Here is a 27,090-nt window from a genome sequence, read left to right as displayed (position 1 = left end):
CTCCCCTGTGCTTTACTGCACTTTTATAAGTGTGCCTTAGTACTCTAATGAGGTTAGGATCTCTAGGGGAAGCTGATAGGGCAGCTCTGAGTTCTCTGTTAGCCCTGGAGCAAATGTTATCAAACCACCTAGGGTTGGGTATAGGTGTAGCTGCGGGTCTGGAGATTAGTTCTTCAATACCTGTGCATAGTAAGATAAAAGCAGAGACTGCCTCTGGGTTAGGGTTAGCCAGTGTTAGGCAAGTCTCACAGAGCGATGGATAGTTTTATACCATCTTTTGGAACACCTTCGTGCAGTCCAATGCTTTCCATTTAACTCTTAGGTTATAAGTGGAAATGTCTAAATTGCCAGCCCCTGCCTCCTTTCTAGTTTTGGGTCTCGGGGCTGCCCAGAAAGAGACTAAGATGGGATTGCGATCCCCAAAACTCGATGCCCTAACCTCTGCCAAAACCAGATGATCTTCTAATTGTGCAGATATAAAAACATAGTCTATAGTTGAGGCTCGACCAAAACCTCTATAAGACAGTGTTGAACCTTCCCCATTATTTACAGAAACAATATCCATAACATTTAAAAGGCTGTTATTTGATAGGTGGTTTATTAATTTGTGTCCTCTCTTACATGGATTAACTGAGATATGATGGGTGGGACTCGCAGTATTTCCCCCTACTATCTTCGCATTAAAGTCACCTCCCAAACATATCCCTACCAGTTTATGCTTTCCCAGTAGATTATCCATGTCCGAAATAAAGTAAAAAAGATTAACAAAATTAACGTTAGGTGTGATTAAGAAGTCTACTATAAAAATTAATAAAACAAATAGAAACCCCCATGTATTAATCAGTACTTGAAAGTTAGCGTTTCTAATGGGAATTAATTTCGGTCTGCCACCTGATGCGATACTGACCCATATTGATAAACCACAAGAGGGTCTACCGTGTTTGGGGTGAGGGGGTATAATATTATAGAACTCATATCCTTCTAGGTATAATTCTTTAGTTGCCCAGGTCTCCTGGAACATAAGGATATAAAATGTATTTACCATATTAACCCATTCTTCAATAAACGCGGCAATTTAGGCTGCGGGTGTGTGCTTGTCTCGCTGAACTTTATTTTAAAAGCTGATCTAATAGCTGTGTTGCAATTTTAACTTGACTGTACAATTTATTCGGTGTTGTATGCTTAAGGGTGCTAGAGCTCACTTACCTGTTCCTAACGCTCTTGGCCCCGTTCCGCCCCGGCATTGTGCCGTTTGTGCGGAGGGTCGTCTAGTTGAGCTCCATTTTCTGCCCCTAAGACCACTTCCGCCCTCCACCTCGCAGGTTAGCGGTCTAGTGGCTGCAGACATTTTTCTATTTTAGGCGCGGTAGTTGCACCTTTCCTCAGATAAACGCGGCGATTTAGGCTGCAGGTGTGTGCTTGTCTTGCTGAACTTTATTTTAAAAGCTGATCTTATAGCTGTATTGCAATTTTAACTTGACTGTACAATTTATTCGGTGTTGTATGCTTAAGGGTACTAGAGCTCACTTACCTAACGCTCTTGGCCCCATTCCACCCCGGCATTGTGCCGTTTGTGCGGAGGGTCGTCTAGTTTTTTTTTTTGTGTAAGACCTTTATTAACACAAAGCAAAGTACACAGCATGAGCCTACAACCCTGGGGCCGGCTCGCCACGTTATTATGATCATCCAACAAATAACAAATGCGCTATGAAGAAGAGCGTACAATCTTTAGGTAGAGCCACCCTACACACCTTCCGTAGGACTCTGACCTGACAGATGATGTGAGTCTTACATTTTATCATTTTATAGAGAGAAAAATGCAACATACCCCAACTTAAGACCTTACAGTGCTATCACTCACAACCTAGACATCAAATTCGACAATAGTTCCGGTTCCCCACAAGGGTCAGCCGCCATCAGCTATGTATTCGTGCACCAAACATTACACATGTCAGAATGAGACAGAAGATGAGCTAGTCTTCCTCACTGTCCTGCAGTGAGTTAAGGTGGTCTGTTAAGAAACACCATATGTCCTTTGGCCTGGATTTCGCTGGCAGTTGCTCCTCATAGGTTTGCAGTTTGTCCCGGCAGGTGGACATATCATGAAGCAACATTTTCTTCGTCGGAACCTTACGGCTGTGCCAACATTGCGCCACCTGCCTTTTCGCTAACAGTAAAGCAATTGCACAGAACTTGCGTTTTAACGCCCTGAATTGGGGCACTATACCCAGTAAACAGATCTTAGGCATGCACCGCACCTCTTCCTCCAACATGACAGCTAGTGTGGCAGTGACCTCCCCCCAATACCCCGCCACCTTCGCGCAATCCCAGGCCAGATGTACAAAGTCTGCACCCTCCCTGTTACACCTCTTGCACCTGTAAGCCAAACTTAAGCAGTTTTGTTGGCGTGTAGTAGGTTTGGTGAATAAATTTAAAATGTATAATTCTCACGTTGCCGTTTGGCGTCAGTATCTGTGTTAACGCGCAGGTGCTATGCCATTCCTCATCCGTTAACGGAGTGTCTAGTAGTGCATCCCACCGCCCCTTAGCCTTAAGTGTGTGTCCCGATATTTCGGATTGTGCAGCTGTATATAGTCTGGACACCAGATGGGAGAGGTCACTAGTAGTAATCAGTAGTTGCAGAGGTGCAAGGCATTCCGGTTCTGTGGGGAATGTCGGGTAATGTTCCCTCAACGCTCTGGTCAACCTATAGTACGTGAAGCGAAACATGGGAGTCTGGTTTTGGATATAAGTCAATTGGTCGAGGCCTATGAACGTGCCTGCTTTAAACACATCACCCAGCTTGTCAATACCAGCTCTACTCAGCAAGGACATTCCAACCTTTTCACTAGTGACGGACAACGCCTGATGATGTTGTAGTGGCATGTCCGGTGCATACAGCGGGGTTTTGTGAGCCAACTGTCCAAGTCTGTGCCATGCTTTGACCATGGTGTCTACAGTGTTTATGTCCTTTGCATGTAGTGGTGGCCTTGTGTGCGATATGATCGCAGATAGGGGGACAGGATGAGCATCACCCTCTTCTATGGCCGCGTGTGTGAGATAGGGGACCCTATGGTACCAATATGCCGCATATTGCGCCTGGGCACAGAGGTAGTAGAGGAGAAAATCAGGCACACTGAAGCCGCCCTGCGCAAATGGGAGTGTTAGTGTCTGCAAATCAATACGAGCTTGTTTGCCTGCCCATATCAAAGTCCGCACCAGGGATTTAATGCGGCGGAAGACTTCTCGTGTCGGCGTGATCGGTATGTTATTAAACAGGTATAACAATTTGGGTAACACGTTCATTTTAACGATTGCGATTCTATCAGCTAGTGATAGCGGCAAGTGGATCCATCGTTGGACTTTATCTTCAAGCTTAGAGAGTACCACCCCATAGTTTGCTCGCAGGACCTCCTCTGGATCCCTGTGAAACATGACCCCTAGGTAGCGAATCGGGTCCTGTTGCCATTCCAATGGGAAATCTACTGCAAAGGGTGATGTAGTGTCAGTTAGAGGTATTATGGAGGATTTGGACCATTTAATCGCCAATCCCGAGTGTCCGCCAAATCGGATGTATTCTCTGAGCAGCGGGTTTAGATGGGTTTCAGGGTCACGGATGTATAGTAACATATCGTCCGCGTAGAGCGATATGTGAAGCGTCCTGGCTATGAATTGCAGTGCCGATTCTTTGTAGTCCTGTCGCACTATGCATGCTAGGGGCTCCAGCACCAGCGCAAATAACAGGGGTGATAGTGGGCAGCCCTGTCGCGTGCCACGCTCAATGCCAAACGGAGCCGAGACATAGCCATTGATCCGGACCCTGGCGCATGGTTTTGTATAGAGCAATGAGATCCATTGAACAAACCGTTTAGGGAACCCCATTCTGTTTAGGACGGTAAGCATATAACGCCATTCAATGGAATCGAATGCTTTCGGGGCGTCAAGCATGACAGCCACCGCTTTAACCGAGGGTCGCAGGTAATGCGAGAGTGCAAACAGGGATCTGGTGTTATGCGAGGTGGATCTGGTGGGTACAAACCCCGACTGATCCGGAAGGACCAGGCGGGTCATCAAAGGGGACAGCCGAACCGCTATAAGTTTCGCGAGGATTTTCGAGTCCACGTTAATCAAGGACAAGGGTCTGTAGGAATCGCATTCCTCCGGATCCTTGGACGGCTTTAGGAGAGCAATGACCAGTGCTTCTCGCAGAGTGGGGGGAAGTAATGATTTCTCAAAGGAGGTGCCATACAACGCGATCTAATGTGGCCAGGGTGCGCCTGTACCTCCGGTCGGGTCCCCACCGCAGTCAGCAGGATGTGGGAACACGGCCCACCTTGTGAGACCCTCTGTCGCAGAAGTTGCTCGTGAGTCCGGCAAGCCTCCCGCCGATTCGTTAGGGCAGGCGGCGACGGCACGCCGGTAGAGAGCAGTCGGTAAGCGCTTACATCCAGCAGCGAACCATCCAGTGGTGATCCCTGTTGATCCGCCAGGCGGCGAGCCCAACCTGGCCGAGTCTGTATTCACTGGCGCGAAGGCGATGATAGCTCCACTCCGGCACTACGCGCCGCCATTTTGTCAGGCGCGTGGTTCAGGGAGACGGCAGAATCAACTGGTCGTACACGGGGGTGAAGGCAAATCACAATGGTCACTTGGGCCCGGGAAGCAGTTCCTCACCCCCGGATTGCGGATGCTGGTTTAGTAGGCCGATCCCACGCCGAGGCCGCCGCGCAAGTCGGAGGTCCGCAAGCCGATGTCGGCCATGTTGTCAGGCGGGTCGCTGCGCGCTACAATGTACATGGCAAAAGTAAAAAAAACAGGAGTGGTGGTCGAGTTTCTCCACGTCGATCGATGCACCACATCTTCCCCCACACGTGGATGGTCTCGGAGAGTGGGTTAGCGGGGTTGGAGCGGCAATAGATCACATTGTTGGTGATCGCCCGGCGGAGCTGCAGTTCAGGCATTCATTCCGCTGTGCGCCCCCTAGCGTCTCCTTGAGGGTCGTCTAGTTGAGCGCCATTTTCTGCTCCTAACACCACTTCCGCCCTGCCCCTCCACCTCGCAGGTTAGCGGTCTAGTGGCTGCAGACATTTTTCTATTTTAGGCACGGTAGTTGCACATTTCCTCAGATAAACGCAGCGATTTAGGCTGCGGGTGTGTGCTTGTCTCGCTGAACTTTAATTTAAAAGCTGATCTAATAGCTGTATTGCAATTTTAACTTGACTGTACAATTTATTCGGTGTTGTATGCTTAAGGGTACTAGAGCTCACTTACCTGTTCCTAACGCTCTTGGCCCCGTTCTGCCCCGGCATTGTGCCGTTTGTGCGGCGGGTCGTCTAGTTGAGCGCCATTTTCTGCTCCTAACACCACTTCCGCCCTGCCCCTCCACCTCGCAGGTTAGCGGTCTAGTGGCTTACTTCCTGGGTAGTATAAATGGTGGCCTGGCGGACGCTCAGCGGACGAGTGCAGCGGGAGCCCCGACTTCGCGCCGAAGTTGCACCTAAGTAAAGCCCGTCTGCGCCCATCCGCGGCCGACCGGGCCCTGGGGCCAGTCACATTGCCCAACTCATCACCTATTCCTCCACTGACCTTTTAATGTTTTGCCGCACGGTACCCTTACAGGCCCGCGCCGCAAGGGCTGCTCTGGATTGTGGCATTCTTGTTTCCCTGGATACTCCTATTTTGGAGACTCCTTCTCCCTGCTCTAAGCCGATATCTTCTCGCCTCACATCGTCAACTCTGGGGGCCACTCCATTGACCGTGATATATCTCAATACCCGGTCAATGTTGAAACATCAACTCGATATTTTCCAGCTGCTAGACGATAGAGCTGTGGATATCCTCCTTTTATCAGAGACTTGGCTGACTGAGGACTCCGCCCCTGACATCCTTGCTGCTATCCCCGCCGGCTATTACATCCTGCAATCTAATCGACCAGCTGGGCAAGCCGGTGGCGGGTTGGTAGCCATCACACGCTCCCAGTATATTTTTACAACCTTAGCTTGTGCTAGGATCTCCAAAACGGAAAGTCTCACTATCAAATTCACTTCTCCCAGGTCCTCTTTTATCGTTGTTCTTGTGTATAGACCCCCTGACCCTATGCCCTCCTTCCCTCAACAGTTTGGTGATCTTATTTCCCAACTCATCATCAACCATGCTAAGGTTATCATTATCGGTGACTTCAATTATTGGCCCTCTGACCCCAGGGAAAGCCATCTCTCAGAGGAATTCTCTGATCTCTTATCAGGCCTGAACTGTCATCAACACATTACAATACCCACTCACTGCAAAGGCGACATCTTAGATCAAGTGTGGACTGCCAATTTCGAAATTTCGTCCTCTATAGTGACCCCTTGTTCTTGACCAGATCATTGCTTTATTTCTTTTTCTTTTAACTTGACTACCCCCAGTCGCCCCTCCCCTACGACCAATTTCACTACTCGGAACTGGAAGAGAGCCAACCTGGTGGAACTTCATTCTATACTAGCCTCCACAGTCCCTCCGACCTCCGCCTTGGTGACTCGCCAGGCCTTCCTTCTTGAACAATGGCTGCTGTCCGCCTGTAATACTGTCGCCCCCCTGAAAACTATAAAAACGAAGCGCCCTCATGACGCCCAGCTGTGGTTTACAGATCAACTAAAGCTAGACAAATTAGCCCTACGCCAGGCTGAGCGCCGCTGGAGGTGTAATTATGACCAACAACTTAAAGCTGAGTTTGTGGACCGTCTGAAAGCCTATAAAAAATCCATCTTATCGGCTAAACAATTTATTTTTCCCAAAAAATTATGGAGTCTGCTTCCAAGGCAAAGGATATTTTCTCCATAGTGAATGAGCTCTCTTTGCCAGACCGTGTCACTCCTCAACCTTAGACTACACAGTCCTTGTGCGACTCACTCAATGCTTTTTTCATTGATAAAATCATCACTATCAAGAACAATATCCCCCGCCCTCATCCTCTTCTCCTCCTCCTTTACCTCCCAGAAATCCTTGCTGCCTGGATGTCTTTCCCCCGATCTCCCTCTCGGAGTGTTATTCGTTACTGCATAAAGTGAGCTCTGGCTCCCCCAATGATTGCTGCCCTCCCCAAGTCCTTAAGGAAATCTTCTTGGCCTTCCCCGACCCTCCACTGGCATTACTGAACAACTCACTGGCGACGGGGGTGATCCCGGACTCCTTTAAACAGACAGTTGTGATACCAATCCTAAAAAAGACCAATGCCGACCCTACGGTCTTTAGCAATTATAGGCCCATCTCCCTTCTCCCCTGTCTGGGGAAAATTTTGGAGACATATGTCACTTGCTGCCTGAGTGCTTTTATTGAGAGCGCGTCTTTTCTGGAGGCCCAGCAAGCCGGTTTCCGCCCACTTCATTCCACCGAGGCGGTCATTGTGGCTGTGATGGATACCCTGAGAAGGGGCGCCGACAATAACATCTCCCAAGCACTTGTCTTGCTGGACTTATCGGCGGCCTTTGACGCGGTCGATCATGCAATATTGATCGACCGTGTCGGAAATGCCGGCATTCAGGGCGTAGCTCTCGACTGGGTTAGATCCTTTCTGGATAAACGCTCTCAGGCAGTGCACCTGTCTACCTTCTCCGCCTCCTATTCCCCCCTATCCTGCGGAGTCCCACAGGGCTCCGCTTTATCCCCTTTGTTATTTAATTTGTACATGCAGCCCCTAATTGCTTCTCTTTGCAAATCCGCAGCCACTATCTTTAATTACGCGGACGACTTGCAGTTAATTTTTCCTATTGACACCCCCCTTTCCTCCTGCACCAGCTTCCAATTTACCATGCTTGAGATATCGGAATGGATGTACCACAGCCAGCTCAAATTAAATCCTACCAAGACCGAGCTTGTGCTGGTGGGCGGAGCAGCCAACCCATGGAATGACAGCATTTGGTCTCCCTTATTAGGGCCTCCTCCTTGCCCCGTCAACTCTGTGAAGAGTCTTGGCATAGTCATCTCCAGTGACCTATCTATGAGGCCCCAGATTAGTGCTGTCACGTCATCCTGCTTTTTCCATCTGCGCAGGATACTTAAAATCAGCAGATTTCTCACTAGAGATGCACTTATCCTTGTCATCATGGCCCTTGTTATGTCGAGAATTGACTACGCCAACACTCTGTATGTGGGAATTCCTGCATACCACCTCCACAGGTTGCAGCTGGTGCAAAATCAGGCAGCACGCTTGGTTTACCATCAGCCTAAGCATCAGCATGTTTCGCTGTTGCTGCAGAGCCTGCATTGGCTCCCGGTGGCTAAGTGCTGCATTTTCAATCTGGGCTGCACGATATTCAAAGTACTGTCTGATTTGGGTCCTGTTTTCATTTCTTCTAGTCTGAAGCGATATGTTCCCTTGAGAGATCTTCGCTCCTCCTCTCACATCCTTTCAGTTATCCCTAAAATCAAACGCAAAAAACATGGTGGTTTATGTTTTTCTTTTTTGGCCCCCAAAATCTGGAATTCCCTTCCGTCTGCTTTCCGACATTGCCCCACCTACGACTGCTTTCAGTATTAAATCTTTTTTATTGAAAGCCAATACACCGACCAGTGCTTTTGGAGGCAAGGGCCGAACAGTGACAAAACAGTTGCTGCGCCAACGCCAATGCAGGTGCTTTACGATGCATATTAAACACAGCATGCCGCCTACAACCCAGCTGGGCCGGCCGCGTTTGAAAGACTGAGAATCAGTCGGTCGCAACAACAATGCAAACATTATTCGAAAAAAAAAAAACACCATCTTTCCCCCACCCTACCCCCCTCCCCTCCACCTTGTCCGCTGAGGTAAAAGAAAGGAAACACTAAAGAAACCAGTAGTAGTGGCTAGGGCATCACGGAGGGAACCCTAATTCTGGGATGTCTTTTTGCGGGGTTTTGTCTTAGGCTCTGAGAGGGGTGTGTCTGCCAGATGCAGCAATCGCAGGTATCAGGGACAGCTCAGTTCCCTGAATTGCCCGGTAAGAAGCGTCAGAAAAGGCCGCCAGAGGTCCGCAAATTCGCCTCCTCTGCCCGCCGTGGTCAGAGACAGCTTCTCCATTCCCAGAATGGTCCAGAGTCTGTGCAGCCAGCCCAACTGCACAGGCGGTTGAGGATCCCTCCAGCGGGCCACAATGTTTTGCACCGCTGCCCCTAATGCAAGCGCTATTAGTCTCCCTCTCATAGACTTTAGGGGGTACATCAATGCGTTGGGTAGTCCCAGTAACACATAGGCAGGAAATCGGGGGAGCTGGGTGTCTAAATGGAGGTCTATCTGGTCTAAAATAGAAGTCCAATATTTCTGCAGGTTCTCACAACTCCACAGCAGGTGTTCCAGTGTGCCCAACCCTCCGCAACCTCTCCAACAGCGGTCACTGACTTGGGGGTCCCAGCGGTGTATGCGTTCTGGGGTGTGATACCAGTAGGTGGCCATTTTTGTGAGTGTCTCAGTGAGGCCCGTGTGGTAGGCCGAGTGCCGGGCTCTGTGGTAGATCCCCTCCCACTCCTTGCGCGTGAGCTGCCTTCCTAGGTCTTTTTCCCATCTAGCCTGCCCCGCGCTATAGGTGTATTTGTTAGTGAGAAGCAGGTGTTGGTATATGTCCGAGAGCAGTTTCTTCTCCGACGTGCCTGTTAGCAGCCATTTTTCATAGGGTGTAAGAAAGCGCTGCGCTCCCGGTTTGATCGGCGGCAGTAGGACCCAATGCCGGACCTGCAAATTGGGCATGCGATCTGCTTCCAGTATGCCATAGGTCTCCTTCACCCTCTGGAATGGAAGGATGCCCTGAAGGTCAAACATGTGGCATACCTCCCGGCAAGGCGTAGTCCTCCAAGTCGCGAATGCCTGTGCATCCAGGCCCGGGGTGAACTCTGGGTTGTCGAATATCGGCGTTAGCGGGGAAGGAAAGGAAGTGAGATCTCTCCGGGCTGCCACTTTATCCCATACTTCCATGACCGTACCGGTGATATACGACGCATATAGGTTAGGTGGCCTATGGCGCCGCGGCAGGAAGGGTACACCCTGGAGTGTCCGGCCCGCCACTGCCTGGTCTTGAAAAAGCCAGTGCTTGCTGGACTCCAGCTGGTACCACTCTACAAGCGTGCGTAACTGTGCCGCTTGAAAGTACAGGGCGAGGTTGGGCAGCCCTACTCCCCCATGTGCCGGGGGAAGCATGGCAATTAGGTGCTTAAATCGGGGGCGGCGACCATTCCAAACAAAACGAGATAGATCACCCTGCGTTTTCTGGAGCCAACCTGCTGGGGGGCGCAGCGGGAGAGTCTGGAAGACGTATAGGGCCTGGGGGAGCAGCGTCATCTTAATAGAAGCAATACGGCCCAGCCAGGACAATGTGAGGTGTTTCCATTTCCTAAGAGTCTCTGTAAGGCATGCGCTAAGTCTGGCATAATTGACCTCTGCTGTGGCCTGTATCGTGGGCGCTAGTAAGACTCCCAGATAGGGAACAGTAGATGTAGACCATCGCAAGTCAAATTCCGCTTTAGCTTCCGCCAACACCTCTGGGGGTAGGGACACATTCAGTGCCTCCGATTTATCCACATTAATTTTAAAGCCCGAGGCCTGGGCAAATGTATGCAGCTCGATAAAGAGCGCTCTCAGGGATTGCATTGGGTCCATGAGTGAGAGCAGAATGTCATCGGCGTACAGACTGATTTTGTGTGTATCTCCACCAAAGGGGATGCCTCTGATGAGCTGGTGTTGTCTAATCCGCTGTGCCAATGGCTTCATATAGAGCGCGAATAAAAGGGGGGAGAGTGGGCAGCCCTGCCTGGTCCCCCTGCTAATCGGGAATCGTGGTGAGGTGTGGCCATTCACCCGGACCGTAGCGTTAGGTTGCCTATAGCAGTTGAAAATGCGGTTTCGGAGAGTAGCCCCGAAGCCGAATCGCTGTAACGCCAGGTCTAGATAGGGCCAGTGCACCCGATCGAACGCTATCTCAGCGTTGACCGTGAGGAGCATGCAGCCCGGCTTTGCCCGTGATCCGGCCTCAATCAGGTGAAGGACGCGTTTGGTGTTATCACTCGTCTGTCTTTGGGGGATGAAGCCGGCCTGGTCCGGGTCCACCAGCTGTTGCATATAGGGGCCCAGTCGGCCAGCTATGATACTTGTATAGAGTTTGAGGTCAATATTTAGTAGGGATATTGGCCTGTAGGAACCGCACCTGGTCGGGTCCTTACCGGGCTTGGGTATCACCGAGATTGCGGCTTCCAGTAGTTCCGGAGGGAGGGCTCCGGGCCGATCAAAGGTATTAAACAGATCTCGCAATAAGGGGGCCACCTGCGGACATAATTTCTTATAGAAAGCCGCGGGGTAGCCATCCGGGCCTGGGGATTTTCCTAGCTTGAGGCGAGATATTGCCGAGATGACTTCCTCTAGACCAATGGGCCTATCTAGAAACTTCGCTTGCGCCTCGTTCAAGGATGGGAGGGTCGCCCCATTTAGATAATCGCTGCCCGCTTGTATGTCTAGAGTGTCTGCGTCGTACAGGTCGGCATAAAAGCTACCGAACTCTGCCGCTATAGCCGCGTCCTCAGTAATCGGGTTCCCTTTGCTAGGTTGAATAGTCCGAATTTGTTGCCTCTGGCGCTGCTCTCTCAGCTTGCTCGCCAGCAATTTCCCACATCGGTCCCCCCCCGGTGTAGTAGGCATGTTTCAGGCGCAAGGCTGCAAATTCCGCCACATCCTGATCCAGGGCCGCTAACATCTTCCTCTCTGTGCACAGTTGGCGCCAGGCCCTGGCTGCCCCCGTGCGCTGATGCATCTGCTCCAGCTCTGCCACCCTTTGCGTAAGTTCGGCCCTCTTCTGTGCGCGCTCCCTATTGTTGGCCGCGGCCACCGAGATAAATTAGCTCCGCAGGACAGTCTTAAGCGTGGCCCATTGAGTGGCTTTGGAGGTGTCATCATTGGCGTTATTAACAAGGAAGTGGCTGATGGCAGTTGTTATCTTCTCTACGGTGGCAGGGTTTTGCAATAGGCCAATACGCAGGCGCCAGTGCCGCTGCGGACTGGGTGTGTCCGGTACCAGGAAGGACGCCACCACTGGGGAGTGATCCGACAGCGAGGCCGGGAGGATCTCGACATCCCGCACGCGCGCCGCTAGTTGGGTAGAGCATAGGAAATAGCAGCCCATAAATCATATGCGAGGCTAGACTGAGTAGTGTGTGTAGGCTGTAGCTCGGGGATGGGAGAGTCTCCACAGGTCAACTAAGCCCAAATCAGCAAGATGTGTGTGTCCCTCTGTGGAAAGTGCCCCGACCAGTCTGAAGCACTGGTTAGAGCGGTCTGCAGTGTTATGAAATACCAGGTTTAGATCTCCCCCTATTAGTAAGTGTGGGTGGGTGTTGGCTGTGGCCGCTTCTAGCGCTGAGTGTAGGTATCGCTCCTGACCATCATTAGGTGCGTACGCTGAGCCTATCAACAACGTCTGTCCCGCCACCAGGAAGCGATGGACTAATAGCCTACCCTTAATCTCCGCCTCTTTTTGCAACACCCGGCCTCTAAAGGATCTCGCTACTAGGATCGCCACTCCAGCCACTTTCCTGGATTCCGATGAGAAAAACTGCTCTGGGAAGAAGCGGGATTTAAGCCTATGGTGATCTTTGGGCAGAAGGTGTGTCTCCTGCAGTAGGCAGATGTCAGCTTGTGAGTTCCTCAGAAAAGAGAGAATCGCCCTGCGTTTGTTCGGGTTATTAAGCCCCCTCACATTTAGTGAGAGAACTGTCAAGGGTTGAGTCATCCCGGGCATGTAGCAAGGGCAGGTGCGCTATGTGTGTGACCAGTCAGTGCAATAGGAAAGAAGGGAAAAAGGGAAAAATGGTTCCTCTCAGCACTAGTGGACAAGGAGGTCCCTCCCCCCACCCCACCCCAACCCCCAACCCCAAAAAAGAGCCCCTCCCGGCAACCCCAACCGTGCCGTCCCCCCCCTTGCAAAACCCACCCACCGCCCCCTCCCCCTCGATCCCAACCAAAGAAACCCAAGTAAAAGTCATAGTCCCAGGTCAGTCAAATGTAGAGTAGACCTGTAGAGTGACCAAAGTCAGATTAGACCCAAACCTGTGGAGTCAAAAATAGACTGGGGATGTGGCATCAGCGACCTTCGTGGGCCCCCACCCCGCCCCCCTCTTTGTCGCGACTGTCCATGTATGCCCCCTCAGTGGCTGTCCTAAGAAGGCCCTGAGGTGTCCTTTGCCACTTCCTGGACCGCTGCAGCGTGCTCCTTAGCAATCGTCGTCTGATCCGGGCGTGCACGCAACTTGGGTTGTCGCTGTCTTCGGACGTTCTGCTAGCCATCACGTCGGGTCTGTGACTGATTTTCTTGTGACGACTCCATGTTAGCGTCGTCGCTGTGTTCTTGATCCGGCAGCTCGAGCCCCAGTAGAACGCAGGTGTCCTGGAGGGAGCGCATCTGGTGAAGTGCTCCGTCCCACCGAAAGATGAGTCTAAACGGGTGGCCCCAAGAATAGGGCACCCCTTTGTCTCTCAGGAAAGTGGTGACAATCTTGAAGACCCTTCTCTTTTGGAGTGTTATCATAGAGAGATCTTAAAAAAGAGTTCCACTGATGCGTCTCTGAACTGGAGAGGCTGGGACTGGCGTGCCTCTCTGAGAATCCTCTCTTTGAGTGGAACGTCTGGGAGGAAAACTAGTATGTCGGGAGGGGGGCCGGGGCTCGGCGTGACAGACCCACTCGATGCGCCCGGTTAATGCGGATGGGGAAGTCTGCGGGTTCCTTGAGAATTTCCCGGAACAGATCTTGGAGGTACATGGTGACGCTATTCCCTTCCGCTTTTGATGGGACTCCCCGGACTCTTATGTTGTTTCCGCCGGGAGCGGTTCTCTAAGTCCTCATTATGTGCTTGGAGGTCCATTTGCTGATCGCGGAGTCGCCTACGACTGCTTTCGTAGGATGCTGAAAACGTTTCTCTTCCAATCAGCCTTCGAGTAATACCCGTTCCTGCCCTCCACATTTGTTATGAGCGCCATGAAACCGTCCGGTGACCGAGCGCGGTATAAATAATTTTAACATAACATAACATAACAATGTCTAGTTTAGGAGCCAGACCAGCCACATTCCAGCTCAGCACCAGTAGTAATGAGTCAGAATGATCATTTGGAGAAAGTTTCCACCTCAGTGTCAATATTAATTTTAGGAGTCTCAAAGGGTGCCGCGAATACAGAAACAGTTGGTTGAGATTTAGAAAAAGGTCAATCAAGAGTGTCTAGGTCAGAGATGGGAGAGAACCTATTTACCGATTGGGAAAATGGGCTAATGAATGAGCACTGTGTCGGTGGTGGTCTATAAAAGAAGCCGAGGGGTAGTGTACATATGTATGTGGGTAGGGGGCAATTAGTCTCTCTAACAACTAGTATAGATCTTTTAATACCTGGTCGGCGAAAGTTGATGACAATACAATCACCCCTAATAGTTTTTTCTGCTGGTCCCACCCAGCCTACCCTTCGTACCATTAGATTATAATGTATATCCCACCTCCTGTACCCTTTGTATTTAGCCAGCAAATCCACACTTTTGTTCCGAAGTTGTTCCCAGGACTCTAATTTGTTTTTATCTAATGGAGGTACCCATGCAAGAACCAAAGCATACGGGCAAGATGCTGGAGGTAGATTTAAAAAGATTTAAAACATCCTTGTTTGGCTCAATATGTTTGCAGATATTAATATCGACAGTATTCGAGCGGACTGTCGGGCCGTCATGAGCACAAATGACACTCATGTTTTGAATATTAGCAGGTCCAATGCGTGTTTTTAAAGCTGCAGAATCATTAGTTTTACTGTTAATATCACAAGGGGCAGATAACGACTTTGCAGTTTGAGGTACATATTGCCCACTCTGGGCTAAATTTCCCTGGGGACTGGCCTTTTCAGGCTGCTGATTAGGTTCCCTACAGGGAGATTTTGCCTTAGTGGTTAAGGATTCCAGGCAATCTAGACGCTTCCATAGTTTTGCAAAGCTTTTATCCACAATCCCTTTAACACGTTCATACGGTGTGTCTATAATATTATCTATGGCAGCCTGTGTGGACTCCATCCGTGTATATACAGAGTTACTTAAAACATCCAATGAAACTAAATTAATTGAGTCACTACTAGGGATTGGGTCTACTATGGCCTTCAGCCCCTTAGTCCATGTATTCAATGTTGTGCATTTTGAGTTCAAGCGTGGATGTTGTTTCCGTTTGGAGCAAACTGGATTCACCGCCTTCCTCTTCCTTTTCACTCCGCATACCTCAGGGTTAGGGGATATGTCCGAATTAACCAAAACTGTAATGTCAATGGGACAGCTCCTAGATAAAGAGTCCACTATTGCACCTATATGGTCAGAGCTTTCCACGTTCAGTAAGTTATCTCCAATTAATGGGTGTGGACAGTGGTCAGCCTCATTGTATACCATTATTTGAGGGTCACTTATATCAGTGTTCTCAACTTGTACTGCAGGTTGGGGTTTTGTGAGACCCAGGGACAAACGTCTCTCTGTCAGTTCGATCTCGGTACTGACTATGTCCATCGCCCTTTCCAACATAGTATCTATAGACGTAGCATTACAAGCTGTGGCGGTTGGATTTCGTTTGCCCATGGTGTGTTTTACCCCAGAAATTCAATAGGTACTTTAAAAAATACACTCCACTCACCGTTGCAGGGTCCAGCTGTCCTTGGAATGGCAATATCATGGGGGTGGCCCAGCCCGGCCTCGAACGGTCCCGGACGGGCCCAGACGGGCCCGCCCTTGGCCCGGGCTTTGCCTGGGCGAGCCCGAGCACGTCTCGCGCCACGGGGTCTCCCTGGCAGATTTATGTGGTGGTGACGCGGGTCCTCTTGCGCCTCTTCCCGCGTGCCCGCACTGCCTTCTGGGGGATGCAGTCCGCAGTCTGCGAGGACAGCGCGTGGATGGCTTGATGTAAGGATTGAGCCCGCAAATCTCAGGAAGCTCTAGGCGGCAGCAACAACGGGCAAAGGAAGTACTTCAGAAGATCAGGTAATCGGCAAACAGCGTCCCGCACTGCGGGGTCTCCCTGGCAGATTTGTCTGGTGGTGACTCTGGTCCTCTCGCGCCTCTTCCCATGAGACCGCACTGCCTTCTGGGGTATGTAGTTCCCCGGCAGTCCGCGGTCCGCGAGGAAAGCGCGTGGATGGCTTGATGTAAGGTTTGAGCCTGCAAATTTCAGGAGGCTCTAGGCGGCAGCAACAACGGGCAAAGGAAGTACTTCAGAAGACCAGGTAATCGGCAAACAGCGTCCCGCGCCGCGAGGTCTCCCTGGCAGATTTATGTGGTGGTGACGTGGGCCCTCTCGCTCCTCTTCCCGCGAGACCGCACTGCCTTCTGGGGGATGTAGTTCCCCGGCAGTCCGCGGTCCGCGAGGAAAGCGTGTGGATGGCTTGATGTAAGGATTGAGCCCACAAATCTCAGGAGGCTCTAGGCGGCAGCAACAACGGGCAAAGGAAGTACTTCAGAAGACCAGGTAATCGTCAAACAGCGATATCAAACTGGACCAAGGTGGGCTGCAGACAAAACATGGGGACTGTATCAACCTAGAAAAACAATTATATCAGCAATGACGTCCAGTACCAGCTCTTTGATGCAGTCATCTTTAGTAACAAATCTGTAGTGAATAGAAAATATGCGGTCCTGACCATGCATGGGGCTGGTGGAGGAGCCCTTCTCAGTCGGTATTTCTCTTGTTGTTGATGTGTATTTCATGAAGAGTCTAGATTCCTTTCTCTTTCAGGTGCTTTAGATTGTGCTGAAAGGTTTAACCTGCAGACCTTTCATAAGGAATCTCTCTTGTCACATGCATTTCTTTGCCCCTGAAGCACTGGGCATTGGTAAGACATTATCTGCAGCAGGAGCAATTGCTATTCCCATTGACGTCGTCTGATGTGCTAGAATCTGGTTGCTTACGGAACCCGGACGGCTGCAGATGGGCTTGCCTTAGGCTCGCCTTCAGTACACCAGTGGCACATCTGCACTTTGAACATCTTAAGAAGTGTTAGAAGAGAAAAGAGTAAGCTGCCCCGCCTACTGCTAAACACTGGAGCGGGGAAGCGAAAGCTTCGCAGTGGAGTTACACCACCGCCATTTGAATGCAGGTAAAAGTGATTCAAGCTGTTTCAAATTCAAGCAAATCCAGATCGTATTCAAGCAAATTCGAATTGTAAACCCCCCAGTAAATTTAAAAACTAAAAGCTACCCCAAACTTGTATGACAACATCGCCCCGTGGCATGAAAGTACAAATAAGCAATGTACAAATGAGTGAGGTATTTTTAAAATGAGAAAGGTAAAATGTAAAGTGTTTGAAAGAGCTTAAAAACGCGGTGCGGAAGGCAAGCGGTGTCTCCTACTTTCGCTCTCTCTTAGGAATTCTTGTTTCAACAATATCTTTTTTAGGTCGAGCCTAGCTCTATGGGAGGCTTCTTGTCAGCACTCTAAACTTCTCCGTATGGGTCTGACTCCTCCCACACATTGGATTGGTCTTTGCGTGTGTCTTCCAATAATGGAAGCGCACAAACGGACAAAGGGGGGTGCATGTCCCACCTCTTCTCAAAGCTTCACTCCCACCTCGTTTTGCTCTCGGGAGCAAGCAGCGGCGCGCAGGGTGGCAGCTGCATTCCTCATTTTGGATCAGGTTATTAATTAAACACAGTGCAGTCACTTTCACTTTAGCGGCGCGCTTGTTTAATTTCCTGTTACTTTGCTCCCACCCCCCACCCTTTGTCCGTGTTCACCAGGCTATCGTCCTCCTCTGTCTGGATACCCTTTGCTCCTGCCCTCCTCCTTTGTCCGTGTTGAACATGCTCCAGCCCTCCTCCCGTTGTCTGCATTTCTTTTTTGTTTCCGCCTGCCTCTTCACTTGCGGCGGCCCGTGAGGTGCTCCCCCGCCCTTGCCCGCCCGCGGCACAACACTGTTTATTAAAAGGCTGAACAGAGTCAGCAAAAACCATTGGCAAATCCAAAAGGCGTGACCTATTGGGTTTGCCGATGCTTGTCTGCCAAGCCGGTACACAAGGGGCGTCAGTGTTGGGGTAACGGATCCGGTGAGGAGAAGGAGGGGGAGGGGAAGGACTGGGAAAAGGGATGTCCGAAATCGCTGCCTCTTCTGCAGGATCCATCTCTCTCTTTCTTCCCTTAAGGGAGATTTGTCACCTTTGCTGTAAAAGCCTTCCCATGGTGTGCCTGGCATGGCTACCTCTCCCCGGCATGGGCACTGGCTGCCAGTTTAGCAATGGCGACAATCATTTAAAAAAAAAAAAAGGCGAGCTGCCAATTAACAATTAACAGTGCCACGGTGCTTGCTGTCTCATTATCCATGATATCATCGATTTAGTCACTCTGGGTAATAAAAGAGACGTGCCTAAGGCATCTGGCGCAGTGTGCGGGTGGCTCTGCTTGGGCAGCACGAGGAGCTGGGCACAGACTCTGGCTGGCAGATCAGGTGCCCGCATGCTCCCTCTTCATTGCCTGCTTGCACGAGTGTGTATGCTTGTACATGTGCCTGGATCTGCTTGGTTCTCTTGGTGGTTGATTTGTGGTGCAGCAGCATGACCCCATATACGGTAGCTTCAAAGATTAGTGCTAGTCTAAGCAAACCCACCCCTCCGCCCAAACCCTATTCTCCTGCATGGCTAAACACTTATTATGTTCCGTCGGCGAGACCTATTGGCTACGCTATTGCTTGTTTATTTTTTTTAAGTGACTCATACTTGAGAGAGGTAGTTTTTTTTTTGTCGACTATTATTGGTGTTGATGAGTGTCCAGTGATAGATGAAGTGGTTATGGTGGAAATAGAGGATTATTGACCATCTAGAGGGAAACACAATAGATTATTCAGTTTACTTAAGACGATTTGCCTTTTATGATTTTTTTTAAGTCAATTTGTTGTGGGGTGGCTGATCTAAAACAAGCTTGGTAGTGTTGTTAGATATTTGTATCCCTATACTGGCACTATTTCATATTTAATGTCTTTTTATTAAATTATTGTAAATGTTTTAGGCACTTTTATGCAAAATAAAGTATTGAACTGATAGAGAGAGGGAGGTGGTCAACAAAGCAACAAACAAAGAGACAGTCCCAAGTATCAATGCCTGACAGAGGCCGCTAACTTAGGGGACGATAAGAATGGTGGACGGATCGCCACCACCATGCTGGCGGTGGCGATCCGTCCGCCATCCTTGCCCGTCCGCCACCTATTTCCCCCTGCCATATTACAATGACGGGGGGGACTGTGGCAGACGGGAAGACCGTCCGCCGGTTTACCGCTGCGGTCACCTTGCGACCGCGGCGGAAAAGGTCTAATATGGTAGCGGTGTCTATCTTACACCGCCAGCCATATTAGGATGGGCTGAGGGGAATGCCTTTCCGTGGCGGCAAAGGCATGCGGTTCTTGCTTTGGGGGCCGTTGCGGGCCCCCGGGGTGAAGGGGGGAGGTGGGGGGTTTCACAGTACAACATGGCAGGTACCGCGCGGTGCCTGTCATGTTTGGGATACCTTGATGACCAACCAAGGGGTGGCACCGCAATTGATGGCCCGTCTGACCTTGCTTCACAAAATGTCAGCCTTCCAAGATTTAACCCACCACTGTAATTGTTAGCTGGCCATGGCCTTCATAGTGGGATTTGGCTTTTTGTGGGACACCATGGGGCTTGGCACCCTGACATTTTTTTTCCTCTTCCCATGTCCCTTCCCCTCGTGTTCTCCCTCATCCTCCTTTCCTGATCATCTGCAGGATTTTCTGAGCCACATCACCTCTATCTAGACGGGTTATTTCATTTATTGTTTATCCTGTTTTCAATGTCTTCTCACAAGTTCTAGTTGACACAGTATCTTGGACTCTGCTGGATCGATAAACTTCCATCCCTGTAATATGCTCATTGTATATGAAAAATCAATAGAGAATTGAGGTATTTAAAAAAAACACAGGGAGTGGTGTCACTTAACATGTGACTTTGACAATTCCAAAGGAAGAGACTTTACTGAATTTATAGACATGATCAGCACACATGTAAAGTGATAAGATTGACAACCAAGTCTCACTAAAATAAACATTCAATTTAACATTCTACTGAACTGTGTGCAGTACTCATGGTGAAATATGAGAAAAGTTTTGCACCAAAATGTGGGACAGAGGGCCTGCTCTGTGCCGAATAGTCATGTGTGAAGTTCTAGTTAATCCCTATAGTTTGGAAGAATGGGCCAGGTTTGTGTGGGACTTCAGCACGACCTACAAATGTGTGAGTGTCACTCGTGATGAGTGAGGCTTGAGGGCTCTGATATATGCACGTCTGAATTAATGTCGCTGTCGAGGCACTCAAGGTTGCTTGCATGACAATGCTACAAAGAGTTAACGCACTCACTAATCAGCGGTGTATTGATGGAAGGAGTAGAATATTTTCGAGTAATGAAATGCCCCTCCCCTGTTCTTCAGACCAGTAATACCCACCAATTTTTATGATACTATGTAAACTGTGTAAGAAATTTCTGGTTCATACTTGATATCTCTATCTTAGGAATTAATTGTTTCAAAGATATATTGCTTTATTTTTTGTCAGTGAATCTTTGTTGAGAGAGGATGGTGGTTACTGTAAACAAAAAAACAAAGCCTGGAAGAGGCCGCTATCTTAATATTTTAGGAGATAGTTGTGCCCTTAAACCAGAAACTCAAAACCTAATTAGAACCTACAATTCAGTCTTGTTTGAGGATATAAAATCAAATTAAATATAAGGAATAAGCCACAGACATAGGAAAATTAGAAATAAGCTGTTCCTTCAATTGTCACTTTGACAAATGATCTATGCCTCGTTGTCACTGAACTGGTGTTTAAAACTCCATGGCATTTACCTCTGTTTACTTTGCTATCTAGTACGTTGGGGATTTGAAAAACTGCAGATAAATTATTTAAGAGAATAAATAAGCTTCCCAGTTTAATTGGAAAACTGACTGATATTCTGATATATTCTTTGAAATACAGACTGCCAATTCCAGTTGTCACCTTTCTGTAAATACTCTTATGTCCTTTACGTCAGTGTTTGGAAGATGCTCATCTGAAGTGAAGCTCCAAATACTTTTTTACAGCAGCAAAGTGTGAGGCCCTGTACTTGAACTGTCTGACCCTTAAAAACATTCACATCTGTGACATCTGAAATCCCAGGTCTGTACAGGCACCAATGCTTGTTTGTGTGAGCCTGGAGGCGGTGGTTCCGGAAGCGGACACCAGAGGGCGCTCCTCGCCTGCTGATGATACCCACTGAGCTGTACAGTGCATGAAAGGAGAAGGGTTTCCTCTTCTGGGTCAGCGGCGGTGGCAGCGACAGCACAAGCAGCTTGGTGACAACACTTCCTGTCTCTCCTCGTGTTCAGCCTGCTGCAGAGGAGGAAGGAGCCCAGATACCTTCATCTTCAGACCCCCCTCCCCCCAGGAGGAGGAGAGAGCCTGGACAGGTTTCTGCTCAGGTAGGAGCGGCTAACTCACTTGGCTGCAATTTATGAATCCAGGGATCAGATTCCCCCGGCCTGGCATTCATGGTGAGGTCAGGAAAGCTCAGCTCTTCCTGCTGCTGAGCCTGAGTGGGGAGCGGAGGAGGTGAGGCCTGTCCAGGGGTGCAGAGGAGGGGAGGCCTGTCCAGGGGTGCAGAGGAGGTGAGGCCTGTCCAGGGGAGCAGAGGAGGAGAGGCCTGTCCAGGGGTGCAGAGGAGGAGAGGCCTGTCCAGGGGGAGGAGGGGCCAGTGCAGGGGTGCAGAGGAGGAGGGGCCTGTCCAGGGGGAGGAGGGGCCTGTCCAGGGGTGCAGAGGAGGAGGGGCCTGTCCAGGGGTGCAGAGGAGGGTGCAGAGGAGGAGAGGCCTGTCCAGGGGTGCAGAGGAGGAGAGGTCTGTCCAGGGGTGCAGGGGAAGTGAAGCCTGTCCAGGGGTGCAGAGGAGGTGAGGCCTGTCCAGGGATCAGAGGAGGAGAGGCCTGTCTAGGGGTGCAGAGGAGGAGGGGCCTGTCCAGGGGTGCAGAGGAGGTGAGGCCTGTCCAGGGGTGCAGAGGAGGAGAGGCCTGTCCAGGGGTGAAGAAGAGGTGAGGCCTGTCCAGGGGTGCAGAGGAGGTGAGGCCTGTTCAGGGGTGCAGAGGAGGAGAGGCCTGTCCAGGGGTACAGAGGAGGTGAGGCCTGTCCAGGGGTGCTAAGGAGGAGAGGCCTGTCCAGGGGTGCAGAGGAGGTGAGGCCTGTCCAGTGGTGCAGAGGAGGCAAGGCCTGTCCAGGGGTGAAGAAGAGGTGAGGCCTGTCCAGGGGTGCAGAGGAGGTGAGGCCTGTTCAGGGGTGCAGAGGAGGAGAGGCCTGTTCAGGGGTGCAGAGGAGGAGAGGCCTGTCCAGGGGCACAGAGGAGGAGAGGCCTGTCCAGGGGTGCAGAGTAGGTGAGGCCTGTCAAGGGGAGCAGAGAAGGCGAGGCCTGTCCAGGCATGCACAGGAGGAGAGGCCTCTCCAGTGGGTGCAGAGGAGGGAGGCCTGTCCAGGGGTACAGAGGAGGTGAGGCCTGTCCAGGGGTACAGAGGAGGAGAGGCCTGTCCAGGGATCAGAGGAGGAGGGGCCTGTCCAGGGGTGCACAGGAGGTGAGGCTTGTCCAGGGGGTGCAGAGGAGGTGAGGCCTGTCCAGGGGTATATAGAAGGTGAGGCCTGTCCAGGGGTATAGAGGAGGTGAGGCCTGCCCAGGGGTATAGAGGAGGTGAGGCCTGTCCAGGGGTATAGAGGAGGTGAGGCCTGTCCATGGGTGCAGAGGAGGTGAGGCCTGTCCCGGGGCATGCAGAGGAGGTTAGGCCTGTCCAGGAGTGCAGAGGAGGTGAGGCCTGTCCAGGGGTGCAGAGCAGGTGAGACCTGCCGAGGGGTATAGAGGAGGGATGCCTGTCCAGGGGAGCAGAGGGGGTGAGGCCTGTCCAGGGGTGCAGCAGAGATGCCTGTCTAGGGGTGCAGAGGATGTGAGGCCTGTCCAGGGGTGCAGAAGAGGTGAGGTCTGTCCAGAGGAGGGGAGGAGGAGAGGCCTCTCCAGAGAAGCAGAGGAGGTGAGGCATGTCCAGGAGAGCATAGGAGGAGAGGCCTGTCCATGGGGTGCAGAGAAGAGGCCTGTTCAGAGGTGCAGAGGAGGTGAGGCCTGTCCAGGGAGTGCAGAGGAGAGGCCTGTCGAGGGGTGCAGAGAAGGTGAGGCCTGTCCCGGGGTGTGCAGAGGAGGTGAGGCCTGTCCCGGGGCATGCAGAGGAGGTTAGGCCTGTCCCGGGGTGCAGAGGAGGTGAGGCCTATCCTGAGGGGTGCAGGGGAGATGCCTGTCCAGGGGGAGCAGAGGAGGCGAGTCCTGTCCAGGGTGCAGAGGAGGTGAAGCATGTCCTGTCCATGGGGTTAAGAGCAAGTGAGGCCTGTTCTTGTGTGCAGAGGAGGTGAGGCCTGTCCCTGGCTGCAGAGGAGGTGATGCTTCCCCAGTGGGAGGAGAGGAGGTGAGGCCTGTCCATGTGTGCAGAGGTGATGAGGCTTCCGAAGTGGGTGCAGAAGAGTTGAGGCCTGTTCCGTGGGGGTGCAGAGGAGGTGTGGCCTGTCCAGGGGTGCAGAGGAAGTGATGCCTGTCCTGAGGGGTGCAGAGGAGATGCCTGTCCAAGGGAGCAGAAGAGGTGATGCCTGTCCTGAGGGGTGCAGAGGAGAGGCCTGTCCAGGGGTGCAGAGAAGGTGAGCCCTGTCCTGGGGTGTGCATATGAGGTGAGGCCTGTCCAGGGGCGCAGAGGAGGTGAGTCCTGTCCAGGGGTGCATAGGAGGTGAGGTCTGTCCAGGGGTGCAGTGGAGGTGAGGCCTGTCCAGGGGTGCAGAGGAAGAGTGGCCTGTCCAGTGGTGCAGAGGAGGTGAGGCCTGTCCAGGGGTGCAGAGGAGGTGAGACCTGTCCAGGGGTTAGAGGAGGTGAGGCCTGTCCAGGGGAGCAGAGGAGGTGAGGCCTGTCCAGGGGTGCAGAGGAGGAGAGGCCTGTCCAGGGGTACAGAGGAGGTGAGGCTTGTCCACAGGGTGCAAAGGAGGTGAGGCATGTCAAGAGGTGCAGAGGAGGTGATGCCTCCCCAGGGGGAGGAGAGGAGGTTAGGCCTGTCCATGGGTGCCGAGGTGATGAGGCCTGCGAAGCTGGTGCAGAAGAGTTGAGGCCTGTTCCGTGGGGGTGCAGAGGAGGAGAGCCCTGTCCAGGGGTGCAGAGGAGGAGAGGCCTATCCAGAGGTGCAGAGTAGGAGAGGTCTGTTCAGGGGTGCAGGGGAGGTGAAGCCTGTCCAGGGGTGCATAGGAGGCGAGGCCTGTCCGGGGTGCAGAGGAGGTAAAGCTTGTCCTGTCCATGGGGTTAGGTGCAGGTGAGGCCTGTCCAGGAGTGCAGAGGAGGTGAGGCCCGCTTAGAGGTGCAGAGGAGGAGAGGCCTGTCCAGGGGTGCAGAGGAGGAGAGGTATGTCCAGGGGTGCAGGGGAGGTGAAGCCTGTCCAGGGGTGCAGAGGAGGTGATGCCTGTCCTGAGGGGTGCAGGGGAGATGCCTGTCCAGGGGGAGCAGAGGAGGCGAGGCCTGTCCGGGGTACAGAGGAGGTGAAACATGTCCTGTTAAATCTGGTAGTAAATATTTGGCACACTCCGAGATGCAAGTAACGCTGAATGGTCACTCGTAAAATCGATATATACAAAGGATTTTGACTTCAGCGTGTAATTATAGCTCCCGGGAATTCTGTGCTACATGTACACACGTGCAGTGGGTGGTGACAGGGCTTGTGAAAAGATATTACACCCATTGAATAATTTGTTAAAAACTTAAGTGCCAGGGATCTCGTCAGGAAGCATGTTAAGTACAGCACATACCAACATTAAAATTTAAACAAGAAGCGCGAGCAACAAGCCCGGGAGTTGTGCGCACACACGTGCAAAAAAAGACATGCGAGTGGTGCGCACGAAAGAAGGAGAGGCCAGGGCGCTGAAAGCTGGTGGCTGCGCGCGTGAACGCAAGCGCTAGGCCGTGTGGCAGCATTTTTAAAAGGCCTAACAAAATGTCTCGCAGGGCAGCGCATGCGCTGGCTCAGGCGAGACCTAAAAAGGGAAAGTTAACTAATGGCAAGCGGGGAGAAATTATCCCGCAATAGGCGGAGTATCCCCAAGCATATAGATTATTAGATGTCTTGGAGAGACAGCGCATGCACGCTGCCTAGGCGAGACCTACAAATTACCAACTGAAACAAATGAAAATGATGAGACACCAACAATCAGCCTAGTTATTCTAGTGAAAACACATCACATTCAATTTTTAGGTCGAGCCTAGATTGCTCGACTTATAGTAAAGGGCATCTCGAAAGTGCTACCCAGGATTTCATGGCTGGCTACACGCTTGAGTGCACAAGCGCAGAACAGCCATCTGTCTCCTCCATCACGGGTCATTAAATTGCTTTCCTCTCTGCGTCCGTCCGATCACTTTAACTTTCGCTTTCGTGGCTTGGCTTGTTTATACTGGTGGGGTGATGCAAAGCTCCTTATTTTTTTTAATTTTTTTTGGAGGAGCAAGTATGTTTATTAGAAAACTGTGAGATTACTTAAAATCATTACAGTATAAAATACAATGAACTTCAATAAAATACAGTAAAATAAAATACCCCCCCCCCCCTTCTTGGCCAAAACCAGGTAATACCATTGGTGCAGCTATATTGTCCCAAGACTAACTGTGTTCACTACTATTATACATTATTAAAAGAATAAGGGCTTTGAATTCACCATGAGACCACGCTTACTAGAGTCTGTGACACGTATAAAAGTTCGACATCATCAGTCGCACTGCGGACTTCATCCGACCCTTAGTCGACCCGGGTTAAATACCACAGTCCGATGGTACCAATTTCTTTTCGGCGTCTCCCTGAATTACCTGTGAGCTGCCAACTTTGGGGCGACGGGGAAAGCGCAGAGCCCACTATCCGGGCCCATCGAAATAGTAGCCTTTAGTTGGGAATCGAGTGCCATTTTAACTTGATGGATGAAGTTGCCTACCCTGGCTAATAAGCAGGTCGTGGATTCTGAGAAACACCAGTCCGAGGCCTCTCTGCGTGTTCTATGGCCCAGAATCCATAATGCCGGACGCAACAATCGCTGTCGGTCGCTGCCCAACTTTGTACAGCAACATAGCAGATGTAGCCAGGATTCTCTGCGATAGTTGCAAATTCAGCAGGCAGTGGCTCCGTCCGTGCGTGCCCAAATTGGGTTGAAAGCTCCTTATTTGTGTCATTTGAAAAGCTTGCAATGTCCTTGTTTCTCTTGCCTTGTCAAAGTTTGTTTGCATTTTGAAATAACTGTTATTTTATTGCGAAATTATGTCCCCCTCAGCCAAACTTTCGTCCCCTCTTTTTTGAAAGGAAAAATAGCTGCCAGGTACAGCCTCTGTCCTTTTTTGCTAGTGCCAAAGTGAGGCGGCCAAACGTGCCAATCGTGCCACATCCACCAATCGTGCCGCGTCTACCACCACCACGTCCACCACTACCACATCCACCACCACGTCCACCACCACCACGTCCACCACCACCACCACCATAAACCAGCACCACCATGTCCACCACCACCCCCACATCCACCACTATCATGTCCACCACCACCACATCCATCACCACCACGTCCACTACCATGTCCACCACCACCACCACGTCCACCACCACATCCACCACCACCACCACCACGTCCACCACCACCACCACCACGTCCACCACCACCACCACCACGTCCACAACTAGCATGTCCACCACCACCACCACATCCACCACCACCACCATGTAAACCACCACGTCGACCACAACCACCACATCCACCACCACCACCACGTCCACATCCACCACCACCACGTCCACCAGTACCCCCACCACTACCATGTCCACCAGCACCTCCACCAACACCACGTCCACCACTAACTCATCACCCACCACCATGTCCATCACCACCACGTTCACCACCACCACGTCCACCACCACATCCCCCACCACCACAACATCCACCACCACCATGTCCACCACCATGTCCACCACCACCATGTCCACCACATCCGCCACCATGTCCACCACCATCACCACGTCCACCACCACCACATCCACCACC

At 51.3% G+C, this 27,090-nt stretch overlaps 2 protein-coding genes across 2 annotated transcripts in view; one reads left to right on the top strand and one right to left on the bottom strand.

Annotated features, from left to right (window-relative positions):
• LOC147737962 (uncharacterized) overlaps window positions 1-27,090 on the bottom strand; it is a 435,987-nt gene that overhangs the window by 217,192 nt on the left and 191,705 nt on the right. The gene's annotated exons all lie outside the window — the stretch shown is intronic.
• The window catches only part of LOC147737963 (uncharacterized), a 54,224-nt gene continuing 50,582 nt past the window's right edge, over window positions 23,449-27,090 (top strand). The window contains exon 1 of the mRNA XM_086950143.1: window positions 23,449-23,682. The gene's annotated coding sequence lies outside the window, so the exon portion shown is untranslated. The remainder of the gene's footprint in view (window positions 23,683-27,090) is intronic.

This window comes from Lissotriton vulgaris, chromosome 1_1 (assembly GCF_964263255.1).
Source record: "Lissotriton vulgaris chromosome 1_1, aLisVul1.2, whole genome shotgun sequence".
NCBI lineage: Eukaryota > Metazoa > Chordata > Amphibia > Caudata > Salamandridae > Lissotriton > Lissotriton vulgaris.
The sequence above is the reverse complement of the archived record's forward strand: the minus strand, read 5'-3'. Positions and strand labels throughout refer to the sequence as shown.